A 16,259-nucleotide genomic window follows, 5' to 3' on the forward strand; every position below is an offset into this window, starting at 1 on the left:
GAAGAATTCAATGAAACTCAGGGTGATAAATGAAAGGGAGAAGTGTCGAGGAAGCTTGTGGAATCTTTGCACAAAATGATCTACAAGAAGAAAAGGAACAGCCATCCACCCAAGATGGCAGAGACGAAGGCGAGGGCCAGACCCTGTTAGTCATCCACACATTGTGAAGGCCAGCTACGCACCTGGCACTAGAGAAGCAAAACAGACAAAGGGAACCACTCTTGTTCTCAAGGGACTTAGATTCTATTGGGAAATAGAACATGAAAATAACAGCACATTAAGGTTGGCAAGCACCGTACAAACATCTCATTGGATCTTCACAAGAACCCTGGGAGGTAGGTGCTATCATTAGTCCTAGTTTACAGAAGAGGAACCTAAGGCAGACAGGTTAAGGGACGTGCCCCGCTCCTGAGTCTAGTAAATGTCTGAGGCCAAGTTAGAACCAAGGTTTTCTCGAGTACAGACATCTGTCTGTGTGTGTGTGTGTGTGTGAGTGTGAATTCTGGGCATGTAGATGTGCATGGGTGTATACATATGAGCATGCATACGTACATCTATGTCTATATTATATTGTGTGTGTATATTTATAAATGCTGGTACGTATGTGTGAACTTGTGTGCATGTGTGTGCATTGTGTGTTTCTCTGAGTCCAGGTGTATGTGTGTGTATGTATGTACGTATGTATACATATGCGTACATCTACATGTGTGTATACAGACATACTATGTGTGTGAACTCAGGTTTTTATGAGTCCAGATATCTTTATGCATGCATGCATTATGTGCGTATGTATGTATATATATTTTATATGTGTATATGTGTATTTTATGTGTGTGTGGATAAACACACATGTGTGAACTCAGTTTGTGAGTCCAGGTAAATGTGTGTATGTATACATACTTATGTTCATACACATACACACATATACACATATTGCATATATGTACATATACATTGTGTACTATATAATATTACCCATGTATATACCTGTATGTGTGTGTGCGCACACTAACAAATGTATATAAGTCGAGTTAGGAAGACCAGAGTTCAAATGTGACCTCAGACACGTACTAGCTGAATGTATGTATACGTATGTTTATGTGCATATACGTGTGTGTATTAGTAAATACAAATGTACCTGAAAAGTCAGGAGGAGAAAATACAAATCAAAATAATTGGGTGGAGGGCTAGGGTCCTAGCAACTGCGGGGCTCAGGACAGGCCTCCTGTAGGAAGTAGTCCCTGAGCTGATCTGGACCTTGGGGATTTTAAGTGGCAAAGGAGAGGAAGGAGAGCGTTCCAGGGATAGGAGGAACGCTGAACATTTCACAACTATGACCTCATTTGATAACGAAGTACTAAATACGTCCAACCTGAGACACGCAGTCCTCAGGAGACCACCGTGGGCATCCCTGGCTGCTAAGGCATTATATTTCCTTTCGGTCTTGCTCTCTAACTCAAGGTTGTTGGTCTTCTTACCCTCTGCCCAGAACCCTGAAATGACACTCAGACACTTTGCTTCTTGCTGGGCCCTGAGGCTGCACTGACTTTGTTGTCAATTTTTAAAATAGTATTTGTATTATTGGGTTTTTTTCTCTCTACCTGCATTTCCAGGTGTATCCCTCCCCTACCCCACAAGTCATTCCTTATAACAAAGATTAAAAAGGAAATATGAAAGACAGAAACCCAACACATCAGCTGTGTCTGGCAATATATGGAGTGTTCCACACACATGGTCCAGCCTCCCTACACCCACACAACACATACAACATAAAACTACTCACAATACACACATACCACAAACACACAACATAAACATACACACCACTCACAACACATACATACCACAAACGAACAACATATATACAACATAAATATATATACACCATACATACAACATACACACATACCTCTCCTTACAAAGAACTGGGAAGGGGGGCTTTCCTGGTTCTTTACCTAGTCTCATTGTGCAATCCCCAGGTAGATGCTTCGGAAAAGTGAGAAAAAAGCACACGCACTACATTGTCTCTTCCTAGTATTTAACTGAACAGCAGTAACCACCTCATACCCCATTCGAGGGTGCACCAAATGGGGCCAGAGGCCCTCTGAACTGCTCTGCAGAGAAAGGGAGCCCTAAATCATCTCCCAGGGTCAGACCCACTGCCATCCAGGCCCTGAGCTCCAAGCTCCAGTTCCTCCAATCCCAGTGTGGACGGAAGCTAACTTTGGCAGACGTGCCTTCTCTGTGATTCTCCTTCTAGTCCTCATCTGCAGAAGAGCAGCAAGGACACTGTGTCTGGGGGGGATTTCCATGTCAGAGACCATCCAGACTCTCCTCTGAGACCTATGAATCTTTTCTCCTCTGGGCCTTCAATGAATCCCAGGCAATTACTGGCAAATCATTGCCTTATTATAGTCTCCACTCAAAGTAATAGCTGATCTCAGAATTTTAAAGGCCATCAGTGAGCCCTAGGGTCGAAAGAAAATCCTGAGAAACCCAGTGGATGTTGGCGCCCAACTGGGCTTAGGCTAGTCACAGAAAATAATTAGGAGAATATCTTGTACTCCCACTGGACTAAAGAATTGGAATCTAGGTAAGGAGAAATCATAGATTGGGCCCTGAGGGTGATAGTAGGGGAAATTATAAAACCAATAGACCAGACTCCTAAGAACTCCTGTTATCTTCAAAGGGGAGAAAAAATATAAAAAGCTAAGAAAATAACCATGCTCTGAACAAGTGGGCTGAAACCCACTTCTCCAGAAATGGACCCAAATGAGTGGTTCCTACTGCTTCCTACTCCGATGTTCTCCCCCAAAGGTCCACAGAACGAAGGCGGCCAAAATTAAAAGTGAGAATCTAAAAATAGGCCTCCAGTCCTCCCCTTGAGTCAGGAATCCAGCAAATGGGACCCTCTAAAATATACCATTTGGAGATGAAAACTGCCCCCATCTACACAAGCACACACACCCCAAATAAAGAACTAAGGTACCTTCTTTAGTAAGCAGCACACTGGGATTCAGGTGACAGGGAATGGTACACACTGGGCCGAGCGTCTCTATTAGCAGCTAAGGGATCCTACACACAGCAGGGAAAGCAGGAGGCCGAAAGTGGCAAAAACCAACCAGCTCCCTCTCCTCCCTCCCCCAGCCCCAGGCCCCACACCCCAGAATGATAACAGCAGCAGCTGAGTTGACAAGTCATTCCTAAAAATAGTCGGGGCCAGTTCCAGAGTTGGCCTAGAGACGGATACTTCCAGGGGCAGCCGTTGCCCAGGCCACATGAGTGACTGAACAGCATGGACATATTTGGTGATTGAGCTGCAAGGGAGGGGGACAGACTCACCCCACCAGACGCAAGCGTGGCCTCATCCCCGTCATCCCCGATCACACTGACACACCAGATACTCGTGGCCCAACTGTCCCATTCCTGTGAGCCAGGAGTTCTTAACCTGGGGGCCGTGAACTTCTTGTTTTTAAAATATTTTGGTGCCTGGACTTCAGTATAGTTGGTTATCTCTGTAATCCTCTGTATTTTATTTTATGCATTTAAAAAGATGATTCTGAGAAGCCCACAAGCTTCACCAGAGTGACTGCCCAATGGGTCCACGACACAGAAAACATTGCTCTGAACCAAAGTGAATCTTAGCTGATGGGATTATAGGCTCATAGATTTAGGGTGAAAGGGACCATGGACACCATTTAACCCCATCATTTTACTAAGGAAGACACTGAAGCTCAGAGTGATTGTCAATCAACCAACACATATTAAGTACCTACTACATGCCAGGCACTGGGGATACAAGTACAAAATATGAAAAGACTCCTCTTCACAGTAAAAAGTCCTAGAGTCATAGCTCTAGAATTGAGGCCATTGAGTCCAATTTTACAAGAGAGGAAACTGAGGCCCAGGTAAGTTAAATGATTTACACAGGTCAAACACATAACAATAATCAGGGTTCACATTTGGAGTCCATAGCCAGTGTTCTTCCACTGTCCAACATTGACCCCAATCCTACTTGCCATGGCGGGAGAATGCCCTAGATTGTGTAGACCAAAGACCAAAAGGATTTCCTGAAACTAAGATGTTCCCTCCTCTACCATACCCCCTCACAAAGGCACCAGTATTTTTGGATTTGTAGTCTAAGAACCTGGGTTTGAACTGTGGTTTGTCCTGGGCCAAGCCCCTTGAACTCCCTAGGACAGGATGCTGGGTCTGCAACTCTGCAAAAATGATGGGATTGGACTAAACGGCCTCTGAGAGGCCCCAACATGTTCCAAATTATAGTCTTATGACCTTGAGAATCATTCCATCCAGCCCTTTGGCTTTACAAAGAAGGAGGCTGAAGCCCAGAGACAAGGAGTTCAAGACTGCACAGACTGTGAGAAGCACAGGCAGATCCCTGGAGCTAGAAGTACTTCCACTAAGCCAGGAAAAGCAGTCACTGAGCTGCCCCTTAGACCACAGGGGAAGAGGAGGGCGGAGGCTGTACACATGAATGTACAAAGCTTCTGAGGATGCTCACACCTCCAGCTTCAATTAGACCTCAGGCCAGATTGCCTATTAGGGAACATTGGCTAAGTGTGAAGCTAATTTTTAATTAAAGCACGTTTACTTTTGCTTGGGAAAATTGTGCAACATCCTCTTGGAATCATGGAACACACCCTGTGGCACCTTCTGAAGGCAAGTCTCCCCACACCCATCTGTTGGGACACGATTGCAAGGAAGGTAGGGAAAACTAACCTCCCTCCCTCCCCCCTTCTCTCCCTTCCTTCCTTCCTTCATTCCTCCCTCCTTCCCTTCCTTCCTTCCTTTCTTTCTTCTTTGTTCCTTCCTTGCTCCTTCCCTTCCTTCCTTCCTTCCCTCCTTCCTTCCTTCCTTCATTCCTTCCTTCCTTCCTCTTTCCTTTCTTTCATTCCTTCATTCCTCCCTCCCTCCTTCCCTTTCTTCCTTCCTTCCTTTCTTCCTTTCTTCCTTCTTTCTTCCTCCCTCCCTCTTTCCCTTCCCTTCCTTCCTTCCCTCCTTCCTTCCTTCCTCTTTCCCTTCCTTCTTTCCTCTCTCCCTCCCTCCTTCCCTTCCTCCCTACTTCCCTTCTTCCCTCCCTTCCTTCTTCCCTCCCTTCCTTTCTACCTTCTTCCTTCCTCCCTCCCTCCCTCCCTTCCTTTCTTCCTTCTTCCTCCCTTCTTTCTTTCCCTCCTTCCCTGAAGAGGACAAAATGCCAAACATCACCACTTATAACTGAAGAATCAAAGAATCCCAGTGTCTCAGAGCTGGAAGGGTCCTCAGAGGCCACTTTAGTACAAGTGGGAGCCCAACAAGAATGCCTCCCCAGCATCGTTGACAAATGGTCATCCACGCTCTGCTTGAAATCCTCCAACAAGGGTGAGCCCACCCTCTCCTGAGACAGCCCTTTCTACCCTGGAAACCTAAATCTGCCTTCACGCCTTCCATCTACCATCGCACCTGGCTCTAACCCTCTGTCGCAAAGCAGAACAAGTCCGATTGCTCTTTCCTGTGACAGACCTACAGTACTTGAAGCTGGCTTCTATGTTTCTCCTGAGTCTTCTCACCTTCACACTAAATTTCTGCAGTGCTTTCTAGCAAACCTCATAGGCTACAGACCAGAGAGGTCCTTCACCTTTGCGGCTCCTCCCTCCCACTGTCTTATCAATTCCCTGCTTCAAACGTTGCACCTGGAACTGGATAGAATACAGGACCTCTAAAAGGACATTGCACGGTTCTGGAGACCAAAACCAACTCTGCTGATGTAGGAGTGATGGCAATTCAGGGAGACCAACAGCTAACTTGAGCAGGAAGCTCCTCTACAAACAACATCCCTGACGTGTGAGCTTGGCCCCTCTCTCTTCTGGCAGGTCTAATTGTCAGGAAGGTTTTCCAGATATAAAGTAAAAAAAACAAGTGATGCTGATGATGGTAAATAGCTAACATTTATAAACCACCTGTAGCTCCAAGATGCTGTTAGCTCACAGAGTGACCACACCCTGGTGAAACCTCTCAGCAGAGGACATAGGATCATAGATTCAGAGCTTGAAGGGACCTTAGAGACCATCTAATCCAACTTCTTTATTTTACAGATGGGTTAACTGAGACCAAAATGGATGAGTGACTTGCCCAAGGGCATACAGCTAGTACCACCATCATCAATAGGTGTTTATTTATTAAGCATCTACTAAGTTCCAGGCAGTCTACCATGGGCTGAGCATATGAGGAAAAACAAAAACACAATGCCTGCCTTCAAGAAGCTCACATTTGAGTAGAGGAAACAACATACTTAAACAACTGTGTAAATACAAATTATAAACTGTGCAAATGTAAGGTAATCTCAAAAGCAAGGCACTAGTAGGGAGGGGTGGGGGGAAGGGATGAGCAGGACTGAGAAAGGATTTTGTTTTTGTTTTTCCTCTCTGTACACCCACAGCACCAGGAACAGAATTGTATTCAAAAGAAAAGCTTTAAAAAAAAACAACTGTTGAATTTAGTTCATAACAATCCTCCCCCCAACCAAGTATTTTCTGCTCCAGGCAAGTCCTCTCGGGCACCCTCAAGCAAGAATGTTTATGCACACACACACACACACACACACACACACACACATACACACACACACACACACACACACACACACATACACACACACACACACACACACACACACACACACACACACACACACACATCACAGCAGTCAATATCCCCTGGACATATTCAACCTTATCCCTCCTAAAATGAGCCCAGTTGCCAATGGACCCTGATAGAATAAATCCCAGGGCTAGACATAAAGATTCCTTTACTTTTAAAATAAAAACACCTGTTAAAGTGTTGGAAAGAGAACGTTGCTGTGGGCAACTCATCCTCCTTAACAACATAACTTGGTCTAACAGAAAAGGGCATATGACATGCCATTGTTTTTTAGTTTCTCTGGGAACCAATGAAATTATCTTATGCAATAAAGGTACAATGCAGTGCCTTTTCAAAACCTATTTCCCTCATTATTCAACGCAGACTTTTCCAAATTAATTCTAATAGATAATGTACTAACGTAAGGAATACAATGCATTCTATTTTCCAGGGAAACAGATTGCTATCGGCCCAAGGCAAAGTCAAGTAACAACGTGTAGCAATGTCAAATTAATTCCTGGAAAAAAATGTCTTGAGGAGTTATGAGAGAGGAAAGAAATTAGGTAGCAAGTCATGTGAGCTTCTCCAAGCTGCCGGATCTAATAAATAGAATAGATAATGGATTGAATGGATAAAAGCAATGTACCCTGAAGTTGAGGACTAAGAAAGATTTCTATCCCGTAGGATGTGGGCAGAGCTTCTATAATGATAATCATTCTATAGTTATTTAAAATCATAATAACAGGAGATAAGGATAGGGACTGTGTCAGTGATTTCATTGATTAGAGATTTACCTAGAGTGCTGCTGGGGGGTTGCTATTTAGTATATTTGGAGTGGATGGAGAACACCCAGGGCACAATGATGTATTTTATAACCTGTGATGGTGTAATACTGGAAAAATTAGGAACCCCTGAGAAACCCCTAGCTACTGACAAGCACTCCCAGAAAGAATGGACTCAGATCTTCAGCATTTGGCAGAAATCCCTGGGGTTCCATGACTCCACCAAGGAATGTCAATAAGATTATCCCACCTAAGGATAACCTGACTGAATCTTTTGATCAGCCAGGACCTTTGTTCCTGTTCACCCCACCCTGCGACCTGGCCTGTAGGTTCCAGGAGATAATTAACCACTGTACCCCCACATGTCCTATATAAGTCAAACCGTCACCCCAGCATGGGGCCATTGATTTGGGTTGCAGCCCCGATGGCCGCCAGCTAATAAATTCTCCATTTAAAACTTATAGTCTGTGGTGTGTCTCACTCGCTTCTGGTACAACAACGGTACCATTAATCACTGTCAGGTCAAAAGACTAGATGGAACTAGGCAGTGAGAAATGTGCATACTTTCAAAGACACTGGTAAAGTCAGTTAGTCAGTCAGTCAACTAGCATTTCCAGGCACTGTACTGAACGTGGCTGATACAAAGAAAGGCAGAAATAGGAGATTCTGTTTTCAAGGAGATCACAGTCTAATGGGGGAGACAACATGCAAACAATTATGTACAAACAAGATAGACAAGATAAATTGGCAGTAGTCTCAGAGGAAAGACACTAGCAATGAGGTTGGGGGCGGGGACCATGGAAGGCCTCCTGCAGGTAGTATTTTAAATGAGTCTTATAGAAGTCCAAGGAAGCTAAGAGTGGAAGTGAGGAGGGAAAGTAAAATCAAATCACCATTTCTTAAGCATTTACTATGTACTATTGGGGCGACTGTGGAGGTAGAGCAATGATCAGGAGTCAGGAAGACATGAGTTCAAATCCAGCCTCAGACACTAGCTATATAACTGAGCAAGTCACTGAACCCCTGCTTGCCTCAATGTCCCCAGTTTGTAAAATAAGAATCATAACACCACCTACCAACTAGGGCTGTTGTGAGAATCAAATAAGATAATAATTGTAGCACAGTGTCTGGCACATAGTAGGTTCTATATAAATGGTAGCTATTATTATTATTATTAATTATTGATGATGATGACGATGTGCCAGTTACTGTGTTAAGCACTGAGAACGCAAATATAAGCAGAAAGAATGACATTCCCCGCCCTCAAGGTGCTTACGTTCTAAAGGAAGAAGACAAGACATAAAAGGAAACTGAAAAGGGAGAGGGAGGGGAGGGAGCACATGTAGAGAAAAAGTCCTGAGTCAAGAATAAATTCTGAGGAGGAATGAAGAGAAGACTCGGATGACCTGGACTCTTTATTTAGGATGGAAGTTCTGGCAGGAGTGAGCCAATCAGAGGAAGAGGCTGCAGGGTGAGAGTGTACTTTCCATATGAGTGTCCCAGGGTGGAGTGAACTTCCAGGGTGAGGAGGTTGATGTGGTATCATAAAAAAGTCCAGTGAGACAGGAATGAAGCCTAGAGAGGGATGAAAGGCATTCCAGGAATGGTGGACAGGCATTGAAAAGGTATGGAATTGGGAAGTAGTATCGCATGTGAGGAACAGCAAGGAGGCAGGGCACACACAAAAATACACACATTGTCTGTGTCTGAAAATGCATGCCTGATTCCGTACCTCTACTCCATCCCCTCTCTACAAAGAGGTGGGCAGCGGACTCTATCATTGGTCTTCTGGAGCTATGGCTGTTCATTGCATTGACCAGAGTTCTTGAGTCTTTCAGCCATTTTCCTTCTCCACATGGTAGATATCATCTCAATTATCCTACTGGTTCCTGCTCACTTCACTCTGCATCCATTCATAGAAGTCTTCTCAGATTTCTCTGAATTTTTTTCTTTTGTCTTTCTTTGGTAATCTTTTTATTCATTTTAAACTTAAATACAAAACAAGAAAAGAAAAGAAAAAGAACATTTCCATGTACAAAGAAGAACATAAGAGAGGATTCAATATGAAACAGTAACTTGACATTTCAGGAAAACCTATATATTAAATATTACACATTGTTTTCAAAGCCATCCAGCTTTTCTTTGCTTCTTTGTAGATTTTCTTTTGTTCTCTGCTGCGCATTATTTACTTTATTTTTCCCTCCCTCCCCAAAGAAGACTACAATTAAATGAAGATATATGTATGGGTGTATGTATATATATATATATATATATATATATATACATATATACACATACATATACACAGATACTTATAAATATACACACATATATACATATATGTGTATATACATATATACATACACATATGTGTATATATACATATATGTGTGTATCATGTTTGTGTATATATACATATATACATACATATATACACATACACACACACACTCTCTCATTTACTATAAGACCATACTGTGCATATTTCCACCCGTCATCTGTTTCTCTGAAGGGGGATAGCATCTTTCCTTATTGGTCCGAGTCTTTCCGTGTTTTTCTAATTCAACCACCTCATTATTCCCTTTGCCACAGCAATACTCCAACACAATCACATCCTCTTTGAGAGATTGTCTATAAAAACTTTTTCCTGATTTTCTGCATTCCTTCTATTCTTGGCTACATTGGTTTTATTTATACAAGAAATTTTTAATTTAAAATAATCAAAATTATCCATTTTATACTTCAACAATGTTCTCACCTTATAATTTAAGGTCTGATACTGCTGACTCTCCTTCCTTCACATCTTTTCCCTCTGGTTTCTTTGAAATTCCTGACCTTTTGTTCTTCCAAGTGAACTTTGTTATTATTTTTTCTAACTCAGTAAGACAATTTTTCAGTAATTTAGTTGTGATGGCATTGAATAAATAAATTAGCTAGGAAAAATTGTCCTGTCATTTCTTAATGTGCTATTTCTTAAGGTCTTATTCCATTACAGCCATGTACGTATACTAATAAATTATTTAGTCATTTCCCAATTGATGAAAATCCCTTTGTTTCCAGTTCTTTGCTACGACAGTAAATATTGCTTTAAATATTTTCATACATGTAAGATCTTTCCCTTTTTTTATCTGTTGGGGTATTGTATTATGAAGGCAGAATTTATAATTTCAAAGGGAATCATATATATGTCTGAAATGTTTGGAACCGCAGGATATAAGGAATTCTCAAGGTAGGAGGCAGAAGAATTAAAGCATGTATTTAAGCTCCAGAGTAACAGACCCACAAACCAGCATCCCCATTTTGATATTTGGATCAAAAGCCTCCAGGCCCAATAAGTCCGCCTCACAAGAGTAACCAGGAGGCCACAGAGAAGCATGATGGTATAAAGCAAAATCATATACATGCTTCCCCTCTGTGGTAAAAAGATTACCCACTAGCCTCAAGTCCTTGCTCAGCACTCCTCAATCCACACGTAGGTCAGCTCTGCTACCGGCAGCTCCTGCTTCAGCTTCCACTGTAGCTGTCTCCGGCTCCAACAGAAGCTGTTTTTAACAGTCCGGCTAGCAGCTTCTGTAGGGCTGTAAGACCCACCCACAGCTTTTGCCGGCACACCGGGGAAGCACAGGTTCTTTTGATCTGCTTAACCAAGGGAAGCAAGGTGAAGGTGTTGACAAGCTTACTTTAATCCAACATAGGCCCTCCCGGGAGTTAGCCCTACCCCACAAAGCACCCAGCAAGGCTCAATGAGATAAACTGAGTCACTCAAAGAAAACAAAGGCCATTCTGCTTACAGGTATAAACCTGGTAGTGATACTGCTGGGCAAAAGGGTTTACATAGCTTAATGATTTGGGGGCCATCATTCCAACGAGAACAGTTGAACCACTGAGAGTTCTTTAGTCTTCCTATCTTCCCATATCCTCTCCAACAGTGTCCTTTTCCATTTTTGTCATCTCTGTCCATCTAATAGGTGTGAAGGAGAACCTCCAAAGTTGTTTTAATTTGTCTTTCTTTCATCATTAGTGATTTGAAGCCTTTTTTATGGTTATTAATAGATTGCCTTTCTTCTGAGAACTGCCTGTTCATATCTTTTCACTTTTTATCTAATGAGGAATGGCTCATTCTTATAGATTTATATTAATTCTCTATATGCCTTGGATATCAGACTTTTATGAAAAAAAATTGCCACAAATATTTTTTCCCAATTTAATTTTAAGAAATCAAAACTGTCCATTTCTTTTCCTATTATTCTATTTCTAGTTTAGTCAAAATGTTTTTCCTATCCATAGTTGTAAAAAGTATCTCAACTCTTATAATGTGTTCAACATGTAACCTTTTATATCTAGGTCTTGTATCTATCAGGAGCTTACTGTGGTGTGAGGTGCGAAATGTTGTTCTAAACCTAATTTCTGCCAGATTGCTGACCAGCTTCCCTGTTAACAGGCGAGTTAGAGCTGACCCCTGCCCTCCTCCGACCTCCATGCCCAGGGCCTGCTGAGGTAAACTCAGGGCTCTGAGATATGGGTGGAGCCAGGAGGAGGGGTCTCGCCTTTGTTGCCTCCATAGCAATTCCAGGTCTTTGCCCAGACCTGCTTGACCACATGGCACTTGCAGCTCTTTGTCTGGGCTTGCTAAGACCACATGGAGCTTCTGGTTCTTTATCTGGACTGCCTGACCGCAGGGAGCTTCAGGTTAGCTCGGGAAGAGAAGGGGAGGAGAGTAGGCAGAACCAGGGTGGTCCTATTGCCTACGTAACCAAAGATATAAAAGTTTGCTTTTAACCGAATAAATCGGAGTTACTGTCCACCTCGGCTCCTGCCCCATGCATTGTCCATGAGATTAGGTCCTTTGCTGGACAAAGGCCTGGGTGTTGAGGGATAACAGACCCCAACAAGTTGGGTGTTGGAGCAGAGAACCCCAACAAGTGACGCCCAGATGTGGGGCATTACACAGAGCCACAGCATGTGCACCCACGATCCCCAAGGTGCCTCCTTCCAGGAAGAGGAAGGAGAAGAGCAGGAGGGAAGATTACATGCATACAGCCTTGGGTCAAGTTCAAATTCTCAGCAGGAAGGTTTCATATCCCGTCTCCGCAATAACCCAGTTTCAAAGCTGGTGAGGTAACGATATTTCCTTATCATGGGGCAGTCTGCATCCTTCACAGACTCTAAGGACTTAGAGACATTCTGTAGAATACTTCAAAAGCTTAGTAAGAAGCAAGGATGCATAATTCATTTGAGAAAAGTTAGGGGCATCACACCACAGCAGCAGCTGCAGCAAACACTCACACCACTACAGCAGCTACATCAAACACGATATACACTGAAGTTCCTCAAAACAAAAGTTTTACAGACAGATGGGGCTATTGGAACAGAGCAAGAGGAGGAACTTGCAAACTTGGCAGACTTCAAGGAAAAGATACCAGAAAAAGGTAACTTAGACTATGATCCGGAGGAAAGAATGAAGTCTCCTTCGGCCCCTCCCCCAACTCCTCAACATAAATTCAATCCGTGCATTTGGGAACATAAAATATATTATAAAAGTTCTGAAGAAGCTAGTAAGAGAAAAATATCTCCTAAACAACTGGAAAAGACCAACGGGGGATCTGTCCCAGATTCTCTTAAAAGCAGGGTCTCCACAACCCCAATAAAGCATGGCACCTGGCCTCTGTTACATCAGAGGGCCAAGCACTTTGTGTATAGGATTCAAAAAATCCCCTCTGTGTTTTTTTTGTCTCTGTCTGCGTTTCTGTGTGAGTGTATAATCTATCTCTTTCTCTCCCTCCCTGACTCCAGTCTCTCCAGAGGAGCGGGAGGGCGGGGGAGAGAGAAAGAGAGATAAATGTCTTCTTGTTTAAAAAACTTTTGGAACATTGTCAGAAATAATGCTCTTTCTTTCTCACTTCATTTTTCAAATTTGGCCAGCTTGGATCTGAAGAGAGATAAGAAAGAAAGCAGGGACCTTTTCCCTGAAATTTAAATGAAATGTGTTCTAATTTGACTTAAGATAAAGTCAGAATTTGTCATACCATTTGGAACTAAGGCAAATTCAGAAAATGTGTAAATCTCTAATAAAGAGACACTCTGAGTCTTCCAGTATAAGGAGAGGGGACAAGATACCACTGGATTCTCTTTTTCCAGAGTCCTACTCACCTTTGACTGGCAAGTTCAAAGTTCTCACTTCCAAAAAAGTTTTAAGTTGTTGCTCATTTTAATCTTTAAGTTTTAAGGTGAAAAGAAAGCCAGCTGGGGAAAGGAAAAGCTGGGTGAGTATGTAATTTATTATTTACTTGAAATGTTTGAGGTAGTTTGGGTCAAGATTAGGGAGGAAAGCTTGAAATAGGAATGCAGAGGCTAAAAATTAAAGTAAAAGTTGGGAAAGAGAGAGAGAAACTTGTATAAAGGAATTTAGGTGTAGGGGGGGTAGAAACTGCAGCTGAGTCCACGTGGCTCTGGGGCCCTGTGCTCTGGGCCACCCCCTCCCCCCATTCCACCTTAGAAGAGCTGAAACTAAAAGAAACTTGTAACCTGTAGTTAGTGATGAAATGGATTATCTTGAGTTCCTCTTTAACTCACCTTTGTCAGTCCTCCTCAGCAAGTGAAAAGGATACCCTTCTTCTCATGCTGAGGTAGACAGAAGGGAGGGGAAACTAAAATTGTTTTAGCTTGCTCCTTTTGCTTGAAAGGAAGTGGTTCACCTCTTTCAAATTTCTTAGGCATTTTGTTAATTCAAGCCCATTTGTAAAAGCGGAAGAATTAGAGTCAGGGATTGGAATTCATGAGATGAAGCTTGGAGAAAGCGGGGTGCAAATAAAGTTTTTCTTTCCTTTTATAAGTTCATTCATGGCCAGGCAAGTATTCCTGTTGCTTGGGCCTTAGAAATTAAAAGGAACTAGACAGAGAACTAGGAAAAAACCATTCATGCTTTCCTCAAGTGGCATCCAAAAGTCTAGGGGGAGACTCGAAAAGATAGAGGAGGAAGGGGCCAATTCTTTCATCCTTGTTGAATGCAAATTGAGGTGATCCTTCCCTTGAGTTATCATGCTAATTCTGAGGATGCTGCAGGAAGGAAACTGATAGCAATTTGGCCCTCACATTTCACATAGATCCCAATATCTTATCTATAATCCCTTAGTCTTTACAAATTCATTTGGGAAGGGAAGAAATACATAGTTTTTTATGTGTTTCTTCTTTTCTGCTAAGTCTTCACCTACCATCTCTCATCTGTCCCATTCAAGAGGAATTCCTATGAAAAAGTTTTTTAAAAGTCCTGGTAAAACTTTGTTATTGTAATAAATCTAATTTAATTGGGTATATAATGTATAGAAACTAAGTGTTATCCCCATTACAACATCTTTTTGACTAAAGAATTTTGTGATATCTAGAAATTCTGTAATAACAAAGAATTCAGTTGTTATAATACTTTGAAAATATAGGAGTGTGATTTTCAAGCCTGTATCATCTAAAGATGCATTTATGTTAATCTGGAGGTTTGTGGACTAATTTGTGAATGAATCCAAATGTTTAAAGGTTATTTTGCTTTAAGAAGGAGACTCATCTCATTTTAGAGCTGTCCAAATAATTTTCTTCATGAAAGTTTAGTGACAATCCCTGTTTATACCAAGATAAATTTTAAACTGTTTTAAAGAAGGGAAAATACTTTTGAAAAATGCTCTGTAAACTCTTTTTGTATGATTTTCAGAAGGCCTGCTGAATTTCCACCTGTAAGCTAATTGGTTGCAGTTTTCTGTGAGTTTTCCAAGTTCAGGGTGAGATGATATGCTTTTTTTATGGCAGATCTCTATCATAAATAATCCACTAGTGACAAAAGGAAAGGTATCTTCTAGAATCTGTTACCATTGTGAAAGAAGTTGGTTTTATGGTAAAAATAGAAAATTGGATAAATACAAATATGTGAAATCTTGTTTTAATCAAATGACTGGTAACATTGGTACTCTTGTATAGTCAAATGAAAGATAATATGGCTTCTAAAGTATTAATGGGAATAATTTGGGAAAAAGAGAAAAGAAGTTTCAATGTAAACAACATTGTTTACAAATGTAAGGTTGAATCATTATCCCATAGACTAAGGCTGGGATTTTAAAGTTACATTGTATCTATGTGAGATAGAGTCCCTAGATGTTTTAAAGTGATATAAGAGCAATTAGGTATTAATACAAATAGTGTAATTAATCACTGGAACTAAATCAGAGACATCTTCAGTTTAGAAAAAAGAATTTCAACGTAAGTCTCTTTAGGAGAGAAGTTGTAGAATATTTATGGAAAAGGTTAAATGTGGATTTGAATTCATTCCATCGTCTAAAACATAAAGATAAAGTTATAAGGTTCAATTCTTTCAGATCAGGCATAATTAGAGAAGAATAGAAAATAGAGGAGAAACTGATGCAAATATGTTAGAGCAGTAACTTATGATCTTAATGGGAAGATTTTATGAACAAGGGAGGAAATGCTTGCAAGCTATTTAGAGCTAGCTTTAAGGATGTTCCTTAGGCAATAGTCACTGATAGTTGGAACTTGCCATTCAAAGACTTAATGGGACTGTTAACTGACTGTTTTTCTGAATCTAACTCCAGATGTGAGTATCAAGGAAGGCTAACCCAAGATGCCAGCATCCCTGTGAGAGGGCAAGCATGAGCTGCAGGTATGATTTCTTGGCAGAGTTGAGAGGGCAACTGTTCAGCCTGTGCTGAGGTGGGACCCTTTTGATCTGATGCCTTAATTGAAACCTGGCAGACTAAGCCTGACTCAATGCAGCTTGCAGTTTGACACGGCCTCTGCCTGGAGTTGACAGGAAGCTGGGGAAAATATGGTCCCCTTACTCTG

The 16,259-nt window shown here is 41.8% G+C and overlaps 1 protein-coding gene across 1 annotated transcript in view; it reads right to left on the reverse strand.

Annotated features, from left to right (window-relative positions):
• The window catches only part of MYO18B (myosin XVIIIB), a 361,792-nt gene extending 358,717 nt beyond the window's left edge, over positions 1 to 3,075 (reverse strand). Inside the window, exon 1 of the mRNA XM_036737706.1 lies at positions 2,990 to 3,075. The gene's annotated coding sequence lies outside the window, so the exon portion shown is untranslated. The remainder of the gene's footprint in view (positions 1 to 2,989) is intronic.
• Between the last annotated feature and the right edge of the window lie 13,184 nt (positions 3,076 to 16,259).

This window comes from Trichosurus vulpecula, chromosome 1, assembly GCF_011100635.1.
Source record: "Trichosurus vulpecula isolate mTriVul1 chromosome 1, mTriVul1.pri, whole genome shotgun sequence".
Lineage (NCBI taxonomy): Eukaryota > Metazoa > Chordata > Mammalia > Diprotodontia > Phalangeridae > Trichosurus > Trichosurus vulpecula.